Source organism: Rhinopithecus roxellana, chromosome 3 (genome assembly GCF_007565055.1).
Source record: "Rhinopithecus roxellana isolate Shanxi Qingling chromosome 3, ASM756505v1, whole genome shotgun sequence".
In the NCBI taxonomy this organism is placed as follows: domain Eukaryota; kingdom Metazoa; phylum Chordata; class Mammalia; order Primates; family Cercopithecidae; genus Rhinopithecus; species Rhinopithecus roxellana.
Genome location: NC_044551.1, coordinates 175249345 through 175267019, shown reverse-complemented (window position 1 = coordinate 175267019; position 17675 = coordinate 175249345).

Sequence of the window (17675 nt, the reverse complement as noted above, 5' to 3'; positions counted from 1 at the left end):
CTAAATGTGTCTTATCAGATGGCCGTGAGGGGATCTTAGGGGGAACAGGAGAGAAACACAGGTCAGACTGAGGCTCTTGTGTGGCTCTGGACCTCAGTGATAGCATCTGCACCAGCCCAGGCTGATAAGCAGCTTTCTCCATTTCACCTGTGCCTCTGTGACTAACAAACCACCTGCAGAAACTCAGAGACTTGGTGGGACCTGGAGAAAGCTAAAGGACTCTTTATGTCCCTCCAGATCCCAGGGAGCTCAAGCATGAGGAGCAGGGTGAGGGTGCTGCTGCCCCTAAAAAGGGTTTCCCTCAGTTGATCCATTACTCCATTAATCATTAAGCGCTCCATTCAGTCATTTCTTCCTTCAATATTTCAACTGTCTTTACAAATAATACCTATCTCTAGGGAAAAAAGAAATCTGAAGGTAAATACAATCTATATTTTCTTATTTATCACATCACATGCATCACAAAACATCTTTGCAGGAAAAATAATTACAATAGAGATTTGCCAAGTGAAAAAAAAATGACTCTGAAGCTCCCCTAATTCCATTGCCCAGAGGGTTACCACTATTAACTTTTGGGGCTGTGAGATCTTCCAGCCTCACCCCGTGCATTCAGACAGATGGAACTGTTTTACTGTCAAGCACATTGCTTTCTAACTGGTTTCTTTTTTTTCTTTTTTTTTTTTTTTTTTTTGAGATGGAGTCTCACTCTGTCTCTAGGTCAGAGTGCAGTGGTGTGATCTTGGCTTACTGCAACTTCCGCCTCCCGGGTTCAAGCCATTCTCCTGCCTCAGCCTCCTGAGTAGCTGGGATTACAGGCACGTGCCACCACACCCGACTAACTTTTGTATTTTTAGTAGAGATGGTGTTTCACCATGTTGGCCAGGATGGTCACGATCTCTTGACCTTGTGATCTACCCACCTCAGCCTCCCAAAGTGCTGGGATTACAGGCGTGAGTCTCTGCACCCGGGCAACTGGTTTCCTTTTACTGCCACTTTCACTAGCCGTGGTATTTCTCCATGGGCAGCATTCGTGGCATTTGGGTGTGTAGGACTGCCCCTCACATAGTGAGCTCTTGCTCATGAATTGCCAGTGTCACATTCAGATTCTTACGGCAACCAGAAGCTCCCCTGGTTCCAACATGTCTGGACTCACCCCGGGCTGGGGAGGTCAGCGATACCGTGCTCAGACCAAACATCTCCTTTCTGCCAGGTGCTCTGCTAGGCCCAGGGGATGCTGAGCTGAGCAAGATGTAGTTAAAAACCAAGTAAGTCATGTGTTCCAGCTTGCTGGGGTTTTGCAAAGAAAGCAGCCACCCCTCCAGTCATATAGTTTGCAGGTTGGGATTTGCATTTTGCTTTCCAAAGACCCTTGAACAACTTAGCATTGCCCACTGCCCTTCAGAGCTTATTTCTTCTTCCTGCCTGCCTATAGGTTCCAAGCTCATTGTAACTAGCCTAAATTGCTTTTGGAATGGGAAAACACAGTAAACTTATTTTTTACAAAATTTGTTTATCAGATATTAATGTGCCCAGTACTTGGGCAAGCACTGTGTGAGAGGTAATAGATATGGAAGAAAAATCTTCAAATCTACTTGCAAAACAAGGACAATCCATTTTCATTTCAAGCTGCTTAATATGTTCAAGGGTTAGAGAATAAGGACAAGAAAGCCTATGTATGTTTTACAGGATGAGTCTTGTGTCAGAGAATTGTTCAGGGCAGGCTTCCCGAGATGGTTGATAATGTGATTCAGAGAAGCTTCCACCTATGCCAGGACTACGAGGTGGGCACATCTCCTGTAATAGAAATGATAGTGGTGCCATAAATGGCACCATTACACTTATCATTAACTTAGTTTCTCTTGCATGTGGGGGCTTCTACACATCCTGATGGCAACGACAATGGCGATGACTTGATGTAATGAGCTTAAGTGCGACGTTGTGTTACATGCAGTAAGCATGCAGCAGTGGAGAGTTAGGGTGTTTATCTCACTTCTTTCTCATAATAGCCCTTTTAGTAGGTGTGATCTTTCCCGTTTTGTCTGCTAGAGACCAGAGTTCAGTGAGTTTCAAACACTGCCATAGATCACAACAGCTATCAGATGGAGGAGCTGGGATTTGAACCTTCCTCCCCTAAGAGCCAGGATGAAGTGGGTTAGAGCTTTGCTGGAGTTGCTTGGCTAAATTAGGGGCTACACCAACCCAATTTTTCTTCCTAATGTTCAAGTGTCTTTGATGGGTTCATTTCTATGGACTTTCCTCAGTACTTCCAGAGACTGACTTGCTATTGTTTGCCATTTCTCACCCCTTGGCTTTGGCTTGAGTGGGAAATCCTCAGCATTCGATCCTTTGCTGTTCAGCTTTCATTCTACCCCAAACTAAAGGCCTCTTAACTTTCACTTGACTTTTCTCAAGCTCTTCCTGTTTCTGTCTAGATCAAAGCCTAGTTTGTAGCCTGATGTAGCCTGAATATTGAAATCTATCCCCTCGGGCATACCCAGTTACTAAATTTGTTTCAGTGTTTTTGAACATTAGTTTTGGAGAAGGAACAGCCAGAGTTTGCTTTGGACCAAAGACTCCTCACTTACTGGGACTGTCATAATCTTCAAGAGTTTTCATTTATCTCTATAGCATAATTCATAAATCCTTTCTACTTTTCAGAAGAAGGCACATTGAGGCATTACGGTGGGCCCTCACTGCCTTTGACCCGTATGATCTTTTAAATACATTTAATGAATTGTCATCATTCAAAAATCAAGGGGTTTGACATAACAACAGAGATTTCCTGCTTCTGCTTGAAAAGGATCTAGGCATATCCAGAAGATTTGGAAAGACTAGGCCGGCATTTTGAGCCCCTGAATAACAGTTGCTCCCTATAGGTAGCCATGCAGTCCCCACCATGAGCCCTTGGTGTTACATCTAAAAAGTGATCACCAAACTCAATGTCATCTAGATTTTCTTCTATGTTATTTTCTAGTTTTATTGTTTTGCATTTAACATTTAGGTTTATGAACAAGGTTGAGTTAATTTTTGTGGAGAGTATAAGGTTTGCGTCTAGATTATTATTATTATCTTACATGTGAATATCCATTTTTATAGCACCATTTGTTGACAAGCCTATCTTTTCTCCCTTGTATTACCTGTGCTCCTTTGTCAAAGACCAGTTGACTATATTTGTGTGAGTTTATTTCTGTGATCCCCTTTTCAGTTCCATTGATCTATTTGTCTATGCCTTTACCAATACACAATGTTATGATCCTTTTTAGTAAGCTTGAAGTTGGATAGTATTAGTTCTCTGAATTTGCTCTTCTCCTTTAATATTGTGTTGGCTAATCTGGGCCTTTTGCTTCTCCATATAAACTTTAAAATCAGTTTGCTGATACCTGCAAAATAACTTCCTGATTTTTTTTTTTTTTAAGATTGAGTTTTGCTCTTATTACCCAGGCTGGAGTGCACTGGCGCAATCCTGGCTCACTGCAACCTCTACCTCCTGGGTTCAAGCAATTCTCCTGCCTCAGCCTCCCAAATAGCTTAGATTACAGGTGCCCAACACCACGCCCATGTATTTTTTTTTTTTTTTTTTTTTTTTTAAGTAGAGACGAGGTTTTACCATATTGCCCAGGCTGGTCTTGAACTGCTGACCTCAGGTGATCCACCTGCTTCAGCCTCCCAAAGTGCTGCAATTACAGGTGTGAGCCACCGCACCTGGCCAATTTGCTGAAATCTTGTTTGGGATTGCATTGAATCTATAGATCAAGTTGGAAATAACTGATATTTCAACAGTATTGAGACACTGTTTCTATGAACATGGAACATCTCTCTATTTACTCAATGTGTTTTTCCCTGAAGAACCATGAATTCAAATTAAAATAGATACAAACAGAGCTGATCAGGTGCATATGAGTGGGAGGTGGGGAGAAGAGGTGCCCAAGCCCAGCCAATTAAAACTCTGTCCTTGACCAAACTTCGGACAGGCTCTTCTGTGCCCTCTTTTAGACCAGGCCTCATCCTTAGGCCTTGTCTTTGGCCTTTTTGGTCCAACTGTAGCAAAAATACTGCTAAGTCAGTTTTCCAAGAATTTCCATATGCTTGCTATTTGAACACCTTCACTATCTGTTCAAATTTCTCATTCCCCATCTTTGATGTTTAAGTCTTTGGCCTGCCTTCAGCAGAAATTCTGTTAAGTTGGTTTAGCAAGAATCCCCTATCCCTGATGTCTCCTCTTCATAATTTTCCATTCAACGACCCCCTCACTCTGCTCATTGACTGGAAATCCCTCTGTCTTTGCTGTATTTAAGTCTTCCTTACCATGTTAATGTGTCAGAATAATTTTCTTCTCTAACACAGCTCACTAGGACTCTGACACATCTCTAAGGAATCCTAGGGTACCAGCAACACTGTGTGAAAATCTCTGGGTGCTTCCGGCTCTGAGAATCCAAGAGTTTTGGTAGGGAGCCAGGGATGAGATGACTTCATGGCACTTAAAACTTCTGTACACACTCAGAGGTATATTTCTGTCTTTTTCTCTTGGAAATTCTACCTGTGGAGTTGGAAGCACTATTTTTTTTCTTTTTTTTTGAGATGGAGTCTCGCTCTGTGGCCAGGCCGGAGTGCAGTAGTGTGATCGTGGTTCACTGCAACATCTGCCCCCTGGGTTCGAGCGACTCTCCCGCCTTAGCCTCCGGAGTAGCTGGGACTACAGGCACACACCACCATGCCCAGCTAATTTTTGTATTTTTAGTAGAGACGGGGTTTCACCATGTTGAAAGCACTATTTTTGTTGTTATTGTTGTTGAGAGAGAGTCTTGCTTTGTCATCCAGACTGGAGAGCTGTGGCACAATCTCAGCTCACTGCAACCTCCACCTCCCGGGTTCAAGCACTTCTCTTCCCTCAGCCTCCCGAGTAGCTAGGACTACAGGCATGTGCCACCACGCCTAGCTAATTTTTGCATTTTTAGTAAAGATGAGGTTTCGCCGTGTTGGCCGGGCTGGTCTTGAACTCCTGAACTTAGGTGATCTGCCCGCCTCAGCCTTTTAAAGTGCTGAGATTACAGGTGTGAGCCACCGTGCCCAGCCTGGAGGCACTATTTTTTATAGATTATAGTTTTACTATTGTAATTGTGATCAGCATTATTCTCATTTTTTGAAGTGAGGACAGTGAGACTCAAAAGACTTGCCCAAGGTCATACAAAGAGGAAGTGGCAGAACCAACATCAAAACTCAGGACAATTACTTAAATTCACATACCATAACCTTTGAGACCCAACTTTGCGTCTGGATAAATAGAGCATCGATCTTTTAAAACTTGTTGTTGCTAAGTGATTTAAAAACATTGCTCTCTATTAAAGTAAACACTGATATTTTATGAATTAGAATTACATGGTACCCAAAATTATGGAAATTAAAATACAAGCGATTTCAGAAAATAGGTTGGGGATGTTTCTGGTATTTAAAGAAGACAAATATTCAAGCTGATGGATATCCCAAATACACTGATTTGTCCTTTACAAATTATATGAATGTATTAGATTATCGCATGTACTCCAACAAAAAAAGAAAATAGGTTGGATACGGATTACTCCTGGCTCCCCCAAGAAATATTCATTCATTTCCCTTTGCTCCTTAAAGTTCTTCAATGGAAAATTGTGATAAGCAGTGGATTAAATCAAGTCCATTTTCCAGATGAAAAAAACTGAGGCTCAGAGGTACTGTTTTCATTAAGCATTGTTACATCCATTTAACTGATACTTAGCCTTTAAAAAAATCCAAAGCACATATCATTTCTTGGTTTATATTGAATTTAAATCCTCTTTCTAAGTCAATAAATTTTTTTGGCATTTCACATGCAAGCACTAATAAATTCTGAGAGGGAAGACTTCCTGCTCTCATAGAGCTTCAATTCCAGAGGCTCAACTGAGTTTCAGATTAGAAAAGGTCTTTGGGCAAAATAAAGGTACGCTCAACACTCGCTATTACTTCACATTCTATACTGTACAGCAGTTGCTTTCAAAATGTTGTTCTAGGACCTCTGGGGGCACCAAGACCTTTGCAGGGGATCTGTAGGATCAACATTATTTTGATAATAATAAGGTTTTCTTTTTGTTTTTTGTTTTTTTTTTTTTTTTTTTTTTTTTGCTGTACTGACATTTGCACTAATAGTGCAAAAGTAATGAAAGGTAAAACTGCCAACTCTTAGCAGGAATGGAGGTGGTAACACCAAACTGCACTAGTGGTCACTGTATTCTTCACCATTCACCTGAATGGGACAAAAAGCTAGTTTCACTCTAGAATGCCCTTGACGAAGCAGTTGGAGTTCATGTGTTTTTAATACTCTGTGTAATGAAACAGGAAGTTTCATTACATGAAATAAAGCACTCATGCTGCATATGAGGTTTCGCTGTATACTTGGCTTGGCTGTAGGCAAAGTACATTTGCCATGACTTCAGTTGCAAGGTGAACTTGCTACTTCTTTCAGCGGAACATCATTTTTACTTTGAAAGAACAACTGGCAGATGACTATGGTTTTTCAGTCTTGAGTATTCCAGACATATTCTTGAAAATGAAACAAAATAAATTTGTCAACTCAAGAAAACCTGACAGAATTTGTTGCATTGACAAAATGAGAGCTTTTATGCAATATATATAGAATTTTGGAAAACTTGTTTCTGCCACTGTGAGCTTGTACTTAAAATCTCCTGATGACATTAGGGGTATTCTTAACTATTTTTAAAAAATATATTATACAAAGGCAATGTTTCAAAATAACAGTGCAGCAGCACTCATATTTCCTCATATACTGCAACCAAAGCAACATATTACAATAGATTGAATGCAGATGCCAATGAGAATCCAGCTACCCTCCAGTAAGCCACATGTTTAAAAAGATTTGCAAAATGTAAAACAATGTTATTGTTTTGTTTCAGAAAAATCAGGTTATTTTTCATAAAATACTGTCTTAACATGTATCATGTTTATTGTTTTTCATATGAATAAATTCATGTTTTAAAATTTATCAATTTTATTTCTATATAGTAGCTAGGGATTCGTATAAGTCACTTAATAACTGTTTGAGAACCTCAATAATTTCTAAGAATGTAAAGGGATCCCGAAACCAAAATATTTGAGAACCACTGCCAACGGTAAAGAAGGGAGGCTTGCATTGCTCCAGTATTGCCCAGCTGTGCCCAGACCCTTTCAGGATTGTAAATGCCTGTCTCTCTGGGCTTAGGCTGTGATGAGGGCACTTGGAGGCTCCTTTGCATAGAGTCCTGGCCAAAAACAGATGGCAGACTCAGAAGAGTTCACTCAGGAAAATGTAATGGCCTACTTACTAAAGTCTGGACCAGGCTTAAGGACAGACACCAAGAAAGGTAAGAAGGCACCCAGATTGTTTATTGTGTGATGCCATTGCCACTCCCGGGGCCAGAATGGGCAAAGGAGGGGGTGATCACCTGAACCGAGCCAGGTCTGTAGCGGTAGAATAGACCTGCAGTGCCACAACTGTGGCCTTGAATGATGAAGCACAGCTACCACCAACCTGTGGCCTAGAAAATCTTGAGATAATAAATGCACTAAACTCTTTCTCCTTTGGCCCATCAAGCTCCTTTTGGTGCCACCAGTTGGCTGGATCCAGCCAGAAGCCAGAGGGAAAGGATCCTGATGGTGCAGTCCAAGGAAGCCAGCCTCCTGGGGCTTGAGCAGGATGGGGAAGCAGAGATAATATTGTGGACTGAATGGTGTCCCCCAGATTCATGGGTTGAAGCCCTAACCTCCAGTGTGACGGTATTTGGAGATGAGACCTTTGGATGATAACTGGGTTTAGTTGAGGTCACGAGGTGGGGATTAGTGCCCTAATGAGAAGAGAGACACTAGTGCATGCTCTCTCTGTCATATGAGGGCACCATGAGAAGGCACCATGAGCCAGGAACCCGATCATGCTGGCACCCTGATCTCAGACTTCCAGACTCCAGAAATGTGAGAAGATGAATGGCTGTTGTTTAAGCCACCCAATCTATGGTATTTTGTTCTGGAGCTGAGATGGCTAATACGTATGGTAAAAATGGGGGCGAGGGATCTACGGAGAACACTTAGCACAGAGGTGACGTGGTTTACTATAACCTTGAACCACCTACTGGGGTCACAGCAGGTGATGCCTCACAGCTGGTCTGAATGGATCTCGACAGTCAAAGGCCACTGTCCGCAGTTCCATGCACCCTCAGTAACTGCCTCTAGGGGAATGACTGGCTAGAGGTTTACAAATGATCATGACAATAGCAACACCACCACCCAGCATTTGTAGATCACTTACTCTTTAATCTTATCCCATTATCTGACTTACTCTTCACCACAGTCCTATAAAGCAGGAATAATTTTTAGCCCTGTTTTACTGATGAGGACACTAAGGCTCAGTGAGGCTGAAACACCACCTTAAGTCAGGAGCCAGATTTCCGACCAAGGCCATCTGGCTCCAGACTCCTTGCTTTTCTACTCTTTACTACTATGACAGCTTCTTTAGCCTTCTTAGTGAGGGGATCGAGTCTGGTCTTCCGAGTAGTGGTTATATATTTAATTCCATGAACCAAAAGAATTTAGTGTCAAGAATTGTGAAGGATCTAAGATTTACTCTGCTTTCATGCTAATAACTTTATCTACTTCAGTCTCACGGATGTTGTCAGAAGATACAAGACTCTTGGGTCAGAGACAAAAGACAATTATTCAAAGCAGAGCAAGTAGCATGAGTTCATATTTACATCAGTTTCCCTTGCCCCAATTTCCACAGAATGAAGTGAAAAGGGCCAGGTAACTTTGCACATAGAGGTAACAGAGGGTAGTGTGTTCCAGGAGAGGTTACCAAGATGAAAGAACCCAAATATTTTATACTGAGCAGTAAGCCTATCTGACCTTTACCCCAGTGGGAGACATTCTGGATAGTAAACAAATCTGCACTTTGCTCTGGAGAGACACTATATCTGTCTCTGTCTTCCAAGGCTGCTCCTTACATAAACATCCTTGAAAAGACAAAGGCAGCCAGCTGGTAAGAGACACAGGAGACCCATGGAGAACTGTCTTCTAATTCTCAGAATTCCCCAGACTTGCGCACATCACCTAACTGGATATGTCACCTTGTCCAAGTCCAGGACAACCAAGGTCCTGGGAGCACCTTGGAGCAGGGAATACAATGGATCCTGTAACTACGACAGCTCCACTAATGCAAACTATATGACAAGTGAGGAACATTAGATGACAGTCAAGCTTCAATTTAAGTAAACTTAATTTTAAAAATATAAACTTCCTAGAGGAAGTTGTGAAGCGAGACTTCCATGCTCTTTGTTCCTGAGGCTGTTGTTGTTCTGTTTTAACAAGTTAATCCTTTGGTGGATTTCCAATAAGATCTAATTTGCAAAAAAATGCGTTTGACACCAAATATTTCATAACCCATCTAAATACATACGCTGGGCCAATTTGTGTTACTGTAGAACCACCTGTCCTTACTTCATGCTATTCGTCGGAGTATAACAGTGCATCTCAAACTTGAACGTGCAGAAGAATCACCCCCTGGGGCTTGTTAAGACAGATTCTGATTTAGTAGGTGTGGGATGATGTCTGAGATTCTGCACTTCTACGAGCTCCCAAGTGATGCCATATATTGAGTAGCAAGAGATGAAAACACAGTAGCACTGTCTTATATGGAAGTTAGGCTTCCCTAGAACATAAAAAAGCAAGTGAGGAGGGGCAGGCTTTTACCAGCCACTCTGTGGTTGTCATTAGTGCCCATTAGTGCCTGCCTTTGGGTGGGTGCTTTCTTCTTTAGCCCACGACTCCAGCCCAGTTGATTCTTACCTACTGTACAATCTGCACCACCTCATGGTCCCGTGTGTCCTCCACCCCACCACCCAACCCCTGTTCAATTACCCAGAGGAGGCGGGAAGGAGGAGTTTTCCATCAACTGTTCCCCTCCCCTCTGAGGGCCAAGGGGAGGCTGGGCCACCCGCCTCTGTTTACTGTAAACACGAGGAGCTGCTGCTCAGGCTTCCACTAACCCTCTCCCACCTCCCAGGGCTTCTGTTGGCCCAAAGCTCCTGGAGGCCACCTTTAGCCTCCCTCTCTCCCTAAAGCCCTCGTCTAGGGCTGACCCTGGAGGCTGCATTCTAGCCCCAGATCCTCAGAAGGGGAGCTGCAGAGGTCTTAGGATGAGTCTGCTGTATCCAAACTGACACAAGTTTTCTTGTGCCCCCTACACATTGGAGACATCCCTTTCTCCTGCCCGCCCTCCCTCCTGTTCACTTGACTTCTTCCACCTTTCTGTAGTAGTCAACACTCTTAGTTAGAAGTGACAGATATACTGCACAAACTAGCATTAGGAGAAAATATAAAAGAATAAAACAAAAAACCAGTGACTTACAAAACCAAGAAGGGGCTTCAGGTTCAGCTAGATCCAGAGGTTCAAATGATGAGGTCAATGCTTGCTTTCTCCATCCCACTGTGCTGTAATCATTGTCTCCTACCAGATTGCATCCAAGAATCTTCAGCTCTAATTTCATATCCTCTCAGCCTAGTTAACGTGTCAATAAAACAGGTTCTACCTGAACCAAATGAAACTGTGATGTCTACAACACACTTTCTCTTTCCTTCGATCCCTCTTTCCACCTCTTATTCCAATGTAAATAAGGTGAGGTTGCTATCTTTTGTCCTCAAAGATCTTATAGTCTAATGGGGAAGGCGTGGGGTATATACCAATAACTACAACATTCTATTATCAGGACCATAGATTCTGCACACTTTTATTGGGTTCCTGGTACATGCCAGTTCTACACTACTCACTTCCATTTCTGTAACCTGAGCTGGCCCACGAGTGTGTGCAGTGCCCGTAGCAGGAGGAGCTGCCAGGGTGCTGCTCATGACAGCGGAATCTACACTGGGCCATTTCCGCTCACTGAGGCAGTGTCCCAAGCAGGGATCAAGGAGAACTGGAAAACCCTAGGCACCTCCAGTGGCTCTGCCTTCCCATCCAAGCATGTCCCAGCAGGAAGATAAGGGGCAGTGCAAGGGGAAGGGAAGGGAGAGGGGGCAATAGGCATACATTGTGAGCACAGCTGGGCATAAAAAGTGATGGGCCAGGACTCACGCTGCACTGCACCCTGCAATATAAAACTCCTAAACTCATGAGCATCTTGCATGTGGAGACCAAGAATGGCTCTAGAGAGGTTCATAACCACCCTGAGATTGTATGTAGCAGGTCATGGGAGTGTGGAGGGTGCAGTTTTTGGGGAGATGGTTGCTAGCTTCCATCACATTCTCAAAGGCGTTCACTACACCTTCATGATAGACCCATAATCTGACAGCAATACTCCAACGCTGCTGCCAACCCAGTCCAAGCCACCTCCCCTTGTAGCTGTCCTACCTTTTCACCTTATCTCCAGACCTCAGTTCAAGGGCCTCCCCTCATCCCTATCTTACTCTAAACTCCTCATGCTAGCCTAGTTTCAAACCTAGTTCTGCCTACTAGCTGTGTGATCTCTCTCTCTAAGCCTCGTTTCCTCATTTGTAAAATGGCCTGGTAATAACAATCTTGAGACCAAAGGCCTCATTAAATGGTGGCCATGGTACCCTTCTTCTCTCATCCTTCTGCCAGTCCCATCACAGAGCTAATAACTTTTATCAGGTGTAGTTTATGTCATAATCCATGTTCTTCTCTTACAGGGATGCTGCAAGGATTGGAGGTGATGCTTTTATTAAAGCATCCAATGCAACACTTGGCAAGAGACAGTGCAAAGTCACAGGAAATTTTTTACCTCCTGACTTCATCTCTTAACCTTTTATCTGATTCCTGCCCTGCAAACTGGATTTCTCAGTCTTCTAGCCCAAAAGGGCCCAGGGGGCTTTCCCCCTGCCACCCAAGGCGTCTGTCCCCACCCCATCTCCTGACTAACATTGGGACACTGAGACCCCAGTAGTTAGGGGCCCATTGGACCCCTTGCTGGCCAAGTCAGGTCTCTGACTGACACTAGCTTTTCCAAGAAAACCAGCTCACGGGGCTCCACGTAGGAAAAGCAGGCCCTTTTACGTGCTAGCACTTAGGCAGAATTTCCACTTTTTTTTTCCCCCAAATCTTAATGAACTTACATTTAAAACATGTATTGCCTTGCTAGTTTCTGGCAGCAGTGCCCAGGCACAGACACATGGGAACTAGAGCTGCTGGGTCCTCACATTCTCAGCTGAGGGAAGCCTCCGCCCTTCCCACACACTGCTCTGCAGGGCAGCACCCCCAGAGCTCACCCACCAGGGAACCGGGCCTGTCCAGTGCTCTCTGAGCAGCTGTTCCAGATGCCCCCAGAAGGCCAGGAATGGGTGGGCTGAGGTCTGAGGGCCAATTCTCAGAGACAGAGCAAACCCGCCTGATTCTAGAGGGAGCTGCAGCTCAAACCCCTTGGAGACAGAAGAGGGAAGGAGAATTAAAGTGTACTAAGGGTATCTATAGACCAGGTCCTTTGGGACCATTATCTTATTTAAGCCTCATAGCAGCCTTGGGGTAAAGATCATTATAGCCAATTTGCACAGAAAAAGCAAAAAACAAGACTCTGTAAAGTTATCTTATTCCAAGATCACACCGCCGAAGGTGGCAGAGTCAAGGTTTGACCTAATTCTACTCAGTACTACTTTCTGGCTGTGCAACCTTGGGTAACTTCCTTCATCTCTCTGGGCTTCAGTTTCTAATGTGGCACTAATAACACCACCTCATGAGATGTTCTGCAGCTTCAGATAGCCCACGTCAAGCAGTTGGCATGGTACCAGGCATACAACACATTTTTTGAATGAATGAGTGAAGGAATGAATGATTGGGAGGCAACTCAGCTCCAGCCCCATTTAAAACTCTGTATTTCATCCATGATTTGTAGAGCTCATATTGATATCAGAGTGTGCCAAGTTTCCCAAGTTTCCATCAGTCTTCACGATATCAGCCTGACCATTTTTCTTCACTGAAAGAACTTCTCCAACTCCACTAGTGAAAATCCTGTCCGGCCAATGGCCACCAATTCTGAGAGTCCTCGTGGGAAGCCAACAGCTGAATGTAGAGACCTGCCTGACACTCTCATTCTAGAACATTCCATGTCCTAGCTAGGTGTATCCGCTCTTTAGCTCCTCTAAAAGCACTGCCTATTGCTGGAGGCAAGAGACCAAGCCCCCAGAGTAACAGGAGCCCTGAAAATAGCTTCCATTTAGTGTGTCCCCTGAGGACAGACACCACCTTGCCTCACCATCGTGTCTTTAGTTTGCTGTAGAGTGCCTCGCATCTGAGAGATACTCAATAAATGTTTGTGGAATGAACAGAATCCAAAAAGAGTTGAACAAAAATGTGCAGGACTTGCAGTTCTTCCATGTGCAGGCAACACTGGGGCTTCAGCTGGGATGCTGGTGCCCAGCAACAACTTGTATGTGCCCTGGGGTCTGTTTCCAGGAGAGTGGGAAACCCTGGTCTGTATTTTGTTAAAAGATGAGTTTCCTGGGTCCATTTGACTGAATTTCATTGAAGGACATTTGAAAAAGGAAACTGGGGAAGGCAAATTAGCCTCCCTGGGTTCCTGCACAGAACACCTTTTATGAGACTGTCGTTTCGAATTTCCTCTTCCTCTTGTTTTGGTTCACACACCCTCTCTCAGAGAACAGATTGAACCCCATTTTCTTCATTGCAGATCACATCAGTGCAAGGACATCCTGTCTGGATGGGTAGGAAGTGCACCGGGAGATGTCTACCATGCATCTGGGCCCCACAGGAGCAAGCTTCTGGCTGCCATCTCTTAGGATCTCAACGCCTTTGCACCTTGCAACAGCTCCTGTCCTCAACGTTAAGCAGGCCCAGGGCTGATTGCCAGTCACTTCCAGAAGGATGAAGTTCAAAGGGATATCTGGAGCAAACAGACTTCAGGTGGCAGACGAGCCACTGGGTGCAGCATGAGCAGGGGCTCCCAGCAGAACAGGGCAGGTATCCACTGGAGGGTTTAAGACCTTGAGCACTGGCGTATGAAAGCTCAGGGGTCCAAACTCGGCTCCACCACAAACCAGTTTTAAGACTTTGGGCAAGTTACTTAATCTTTTACAACCTCAGTTCCCAAACTACAAAATGAGCCTAGCAATAATGTCTCATCATGATACATTTTAAGATTAAATGCGTAAGTACCTGGTGCTTGGGAAATGCAAAGCCACACAGCTGCTGGTGGGCGCGCATCGCTTGGGCATCCTATAATCTGTCTCGCCCACTAGACTGAACAACTCGAGGGCAGGAACTCAGGCGACCAAGACAGGGCCTGGCCCGTCGTAGACACTCATCAGTTATTTGTTGAATACATGTCAGACGAGGCTGAGTGGAAATAACACTTACTGTTGTCATGTTAGTAGTATTGGTTTATCTTCCTGTCTCCTTAACTAGACTGAGGTCCTGGAGAACACAGATGAGCTTCATTCTTCCATGTATTCGTAGTGCCTAGCACACTCTCAACCTCTCTGAGTCTCTGTTTCTCCCATTTATTCCCCCTATTTAGAAATAAAAGCCCTACTTGGCAAGGTTTCTGAAGGTAACATGAGTCAATACATGTGAAACACTGCATGGTGCCTTGCCTTCGTAAAAGCCCCATGATGGCAACTGTGATCATAAGGACTTTACATAAAGGTTTCTGACCCCGTATCCAGGGCTTGCAGGTAAGTTTCCACACACTCCCAGGGTGTGGCCATTGGAGCTGATTCATGGACAAACTTGGAGACCTCCTACCATTTACTAAATGCCAACCTCTTCTACACCAGGACCTGCATGGGTTCCTTTAAGTGGCAGGTAACTTGCCCATGATCAGACACCTACTAATCAGTAGAGCTGAGATTTAAATGCAAGCATCTGGTTCCACAGCTGTCACGACTCATCTTCACTGTTCAGCTTCCCTAAGGCCTGTTAGTTTCTCAGCCTGAGCACAACTGACCTTGTGGGCCAGATGGTTGTTGGCTGTGGGCAGCTGTCTTGTGCCCTGTAGGGTGTCTAGCTGTATCCCTGCCTCTGCCACTAGATGCCATGACCTCCCCCCAGAGTCGCAATGACCAAAAATGACTCCAGACACTGACAAATGGCCCCTGGGTTGAGAACCCTCGACTGAAAACCACCTTTCCCCTCTCCCAAACCCACAGGAGCCCTCTCCCATGGGTATACCAAGGCCATCGTCTCCTGGGACAGGAGTACCTTGGGAAGAAGTTTGAACTCTCCTCCCATTCCACTGACTTGAGAATGACCTGGTGAGTCAACCCCCTCTGTCAGGATCACTTTTCTCATCAGCAAAGGGCACCAATGTCCACCAAACTGCCCGACTCAGAAATGTGGGCATCACCCTTGACCCTCTCTCTTCCTCACCACCCTCACCTTATCTCTCACTCAGTCCTATTGGTGCTACCTCTTAATTATTGTTCAAATCCATGCCCTCCATTCCCCCTCTTCTCCTACCTCGGTTCAGGCCGCCGTGTCTCACCTCTGGATCAGCCTCTCAGACAATGTCTGCCTCCACCCACCCATTCAAGTCCGGGGTGGTTTTCCCAAAACACAAATCTGATCACTCCCTGCCTTGGGTGTTTTCTGAGAGCATCCTCCGCTCCTGAAAGCATTGAAATGATGCAAAGCCCGGTTAAACTCTAAGCTCAGGCAGAGCTGGGGATAAGCCTCACTCCAGGCTCTTAGCTCCCTGATCATGAGCTGCCCTGTCTGTCTCTTCAACTGCATAGTACACCTTGTGCAGGCAGGGATGCCTTGGTCCCTGGACTCTCAGTGTGCAGCATGGGATGCACACAGCCAGCACTCAGCAAGCACTCACTGGGTGGACAGATGAATAAATGGATAGATGGATGGAGCGTGGTACAGGCCTGTGCAGTGCTCTAAGCTAGGTATGACATCCTGAGCCCACTGCAGGGGCTCCAGAAATATTTGTGGGGAGACGGATTCCTATGCTCAACTTCAAGGGGTTCTCCACTGTAAGAGGAAGATGAATGCCCTTCCTATATGGGCATTTTACATCCTGAGGCAGGGATGTGCACAGCGAGATGGACAGGATACAGTAGATTATTTGCTATGTGCCTCACAGCTCTCCTCTGAGTCGGACTTTTCTTACAGGAACTAGTCAGAGGAGGGGATCACTTCCCAAAGAACAAGACCCTGGAGACTGGGGGCATCTGACTGACTTTGTTTTAGGGAACACTGACAAGAAGTTTCACTGTGTTTATTTGGCAAGTGCAACCTCACTCTGTTCAGGGGGTTTTCCCTCCAGGGTGGGGAACAGGTTCATTCCAGCAGAGGGGCTGCTGGGGCCGGCATGACGATGGCCATTGAGGGCAAACAGCACCCTGTTTCCTCGTCCTCCCGCAGCACCCTTGCCCTCCCCTGCCTGTCCCTGAGCCTGAGGGGCCAGCCAGTCAGAACCTGGGGCTGGGGATGGTGACAGCTGCACCTGCCCAGAGTCAACAGGATTTGTTCCCCTGGATTTTCCACACTGGTGGTTCCAAGATCGGGTCTGATTGCCTGCGTACCTTTTAAGGCCTGTCTGGGAGCAGAGCAGGACCTTGGGGAGGCTGTGGGTCTAAGTTGTCTGGAGAGAGCTCTCCTGAAGGTGGCAGGTGGATGTGACTCCCATATAGCCCCACTCCCCACCACAGACAGACACATACAAAGAAATAACTGGTAGGAGAGAAGGAGCCAGGCAAGCAACAGAGCCTAGATTAGGGACCAGCTGAGGCCAGGCCAGGTGGGGAAAGAAGGGGCACTGCCGGCTTGGTCTTGAGCCAAGGAGATGCTGGCAGAATGAAAATGAGGGCTCCAGCTCATTGGTTCTAGAATTGGAGCCCAGAGCGTTTAAGTGAGGCTGATTCAATAATAACTTCTGAGAGGGCAGGCTCTGGCGTCAACAACTGAGTCTCAACCCCAGTTTCTTCCCTTACTCTGTGTGACCTTGAGCCAGTCCCTTCCCTTCTCCAAGCCTCAGCTTCCTCACCTGTAAAATGGGAATTGTAGTGAAGATGAATAAGACAAAAGATTAGGCGTTCAGCCCAGGACCTGGCATGTCATGGATGTTTTGTCTTTGTAGTAAGAGATCATCTCTGTGTGCACTCCCCATCTTCACACAGAGTAGTGACAAGAAAGAAGTGGACGGCCTGGGATGAGGGGCAAGTGGGGAATGGAGAACAAGCCACTGCTGGGACATGTGACCCCAGCAGGAGCTTCCCTTGCCTCTATCACTCCATGTCCCACGCGAGAGGTGGCAGCAGAGCTATATTGGAGAAGTGGGTGATAGACTCCTGTTTGTCAGCTGTGGCAGGTACAACTGGTTACCCAGCCAGCAGCCACCCTCCCGCAACCCAAAGCACTTCTTCCTTGCAGGCAGAACTCGCTTTCCATCTTAGAGGCTGAAAATGGTAGACACTGTCTTGCCCAGGCTTCCTTACACATGGGCATGTAATTTATTCATGGAAACAAATAACCTTCTTTGTTTCTTTCCCAACAACCTTCCCATGCCATACACTGACATGGGAATGTGACGCTGGAAGCTGCTGCCTCATTGCAACTATGAGGGGATGAGCCAAGACCACACCGATGTGCAAAGGATCAGAAAGATGGAAGGGATGTTCTGGAACTTTCATGGCTCAGAGTTCTTGTAATG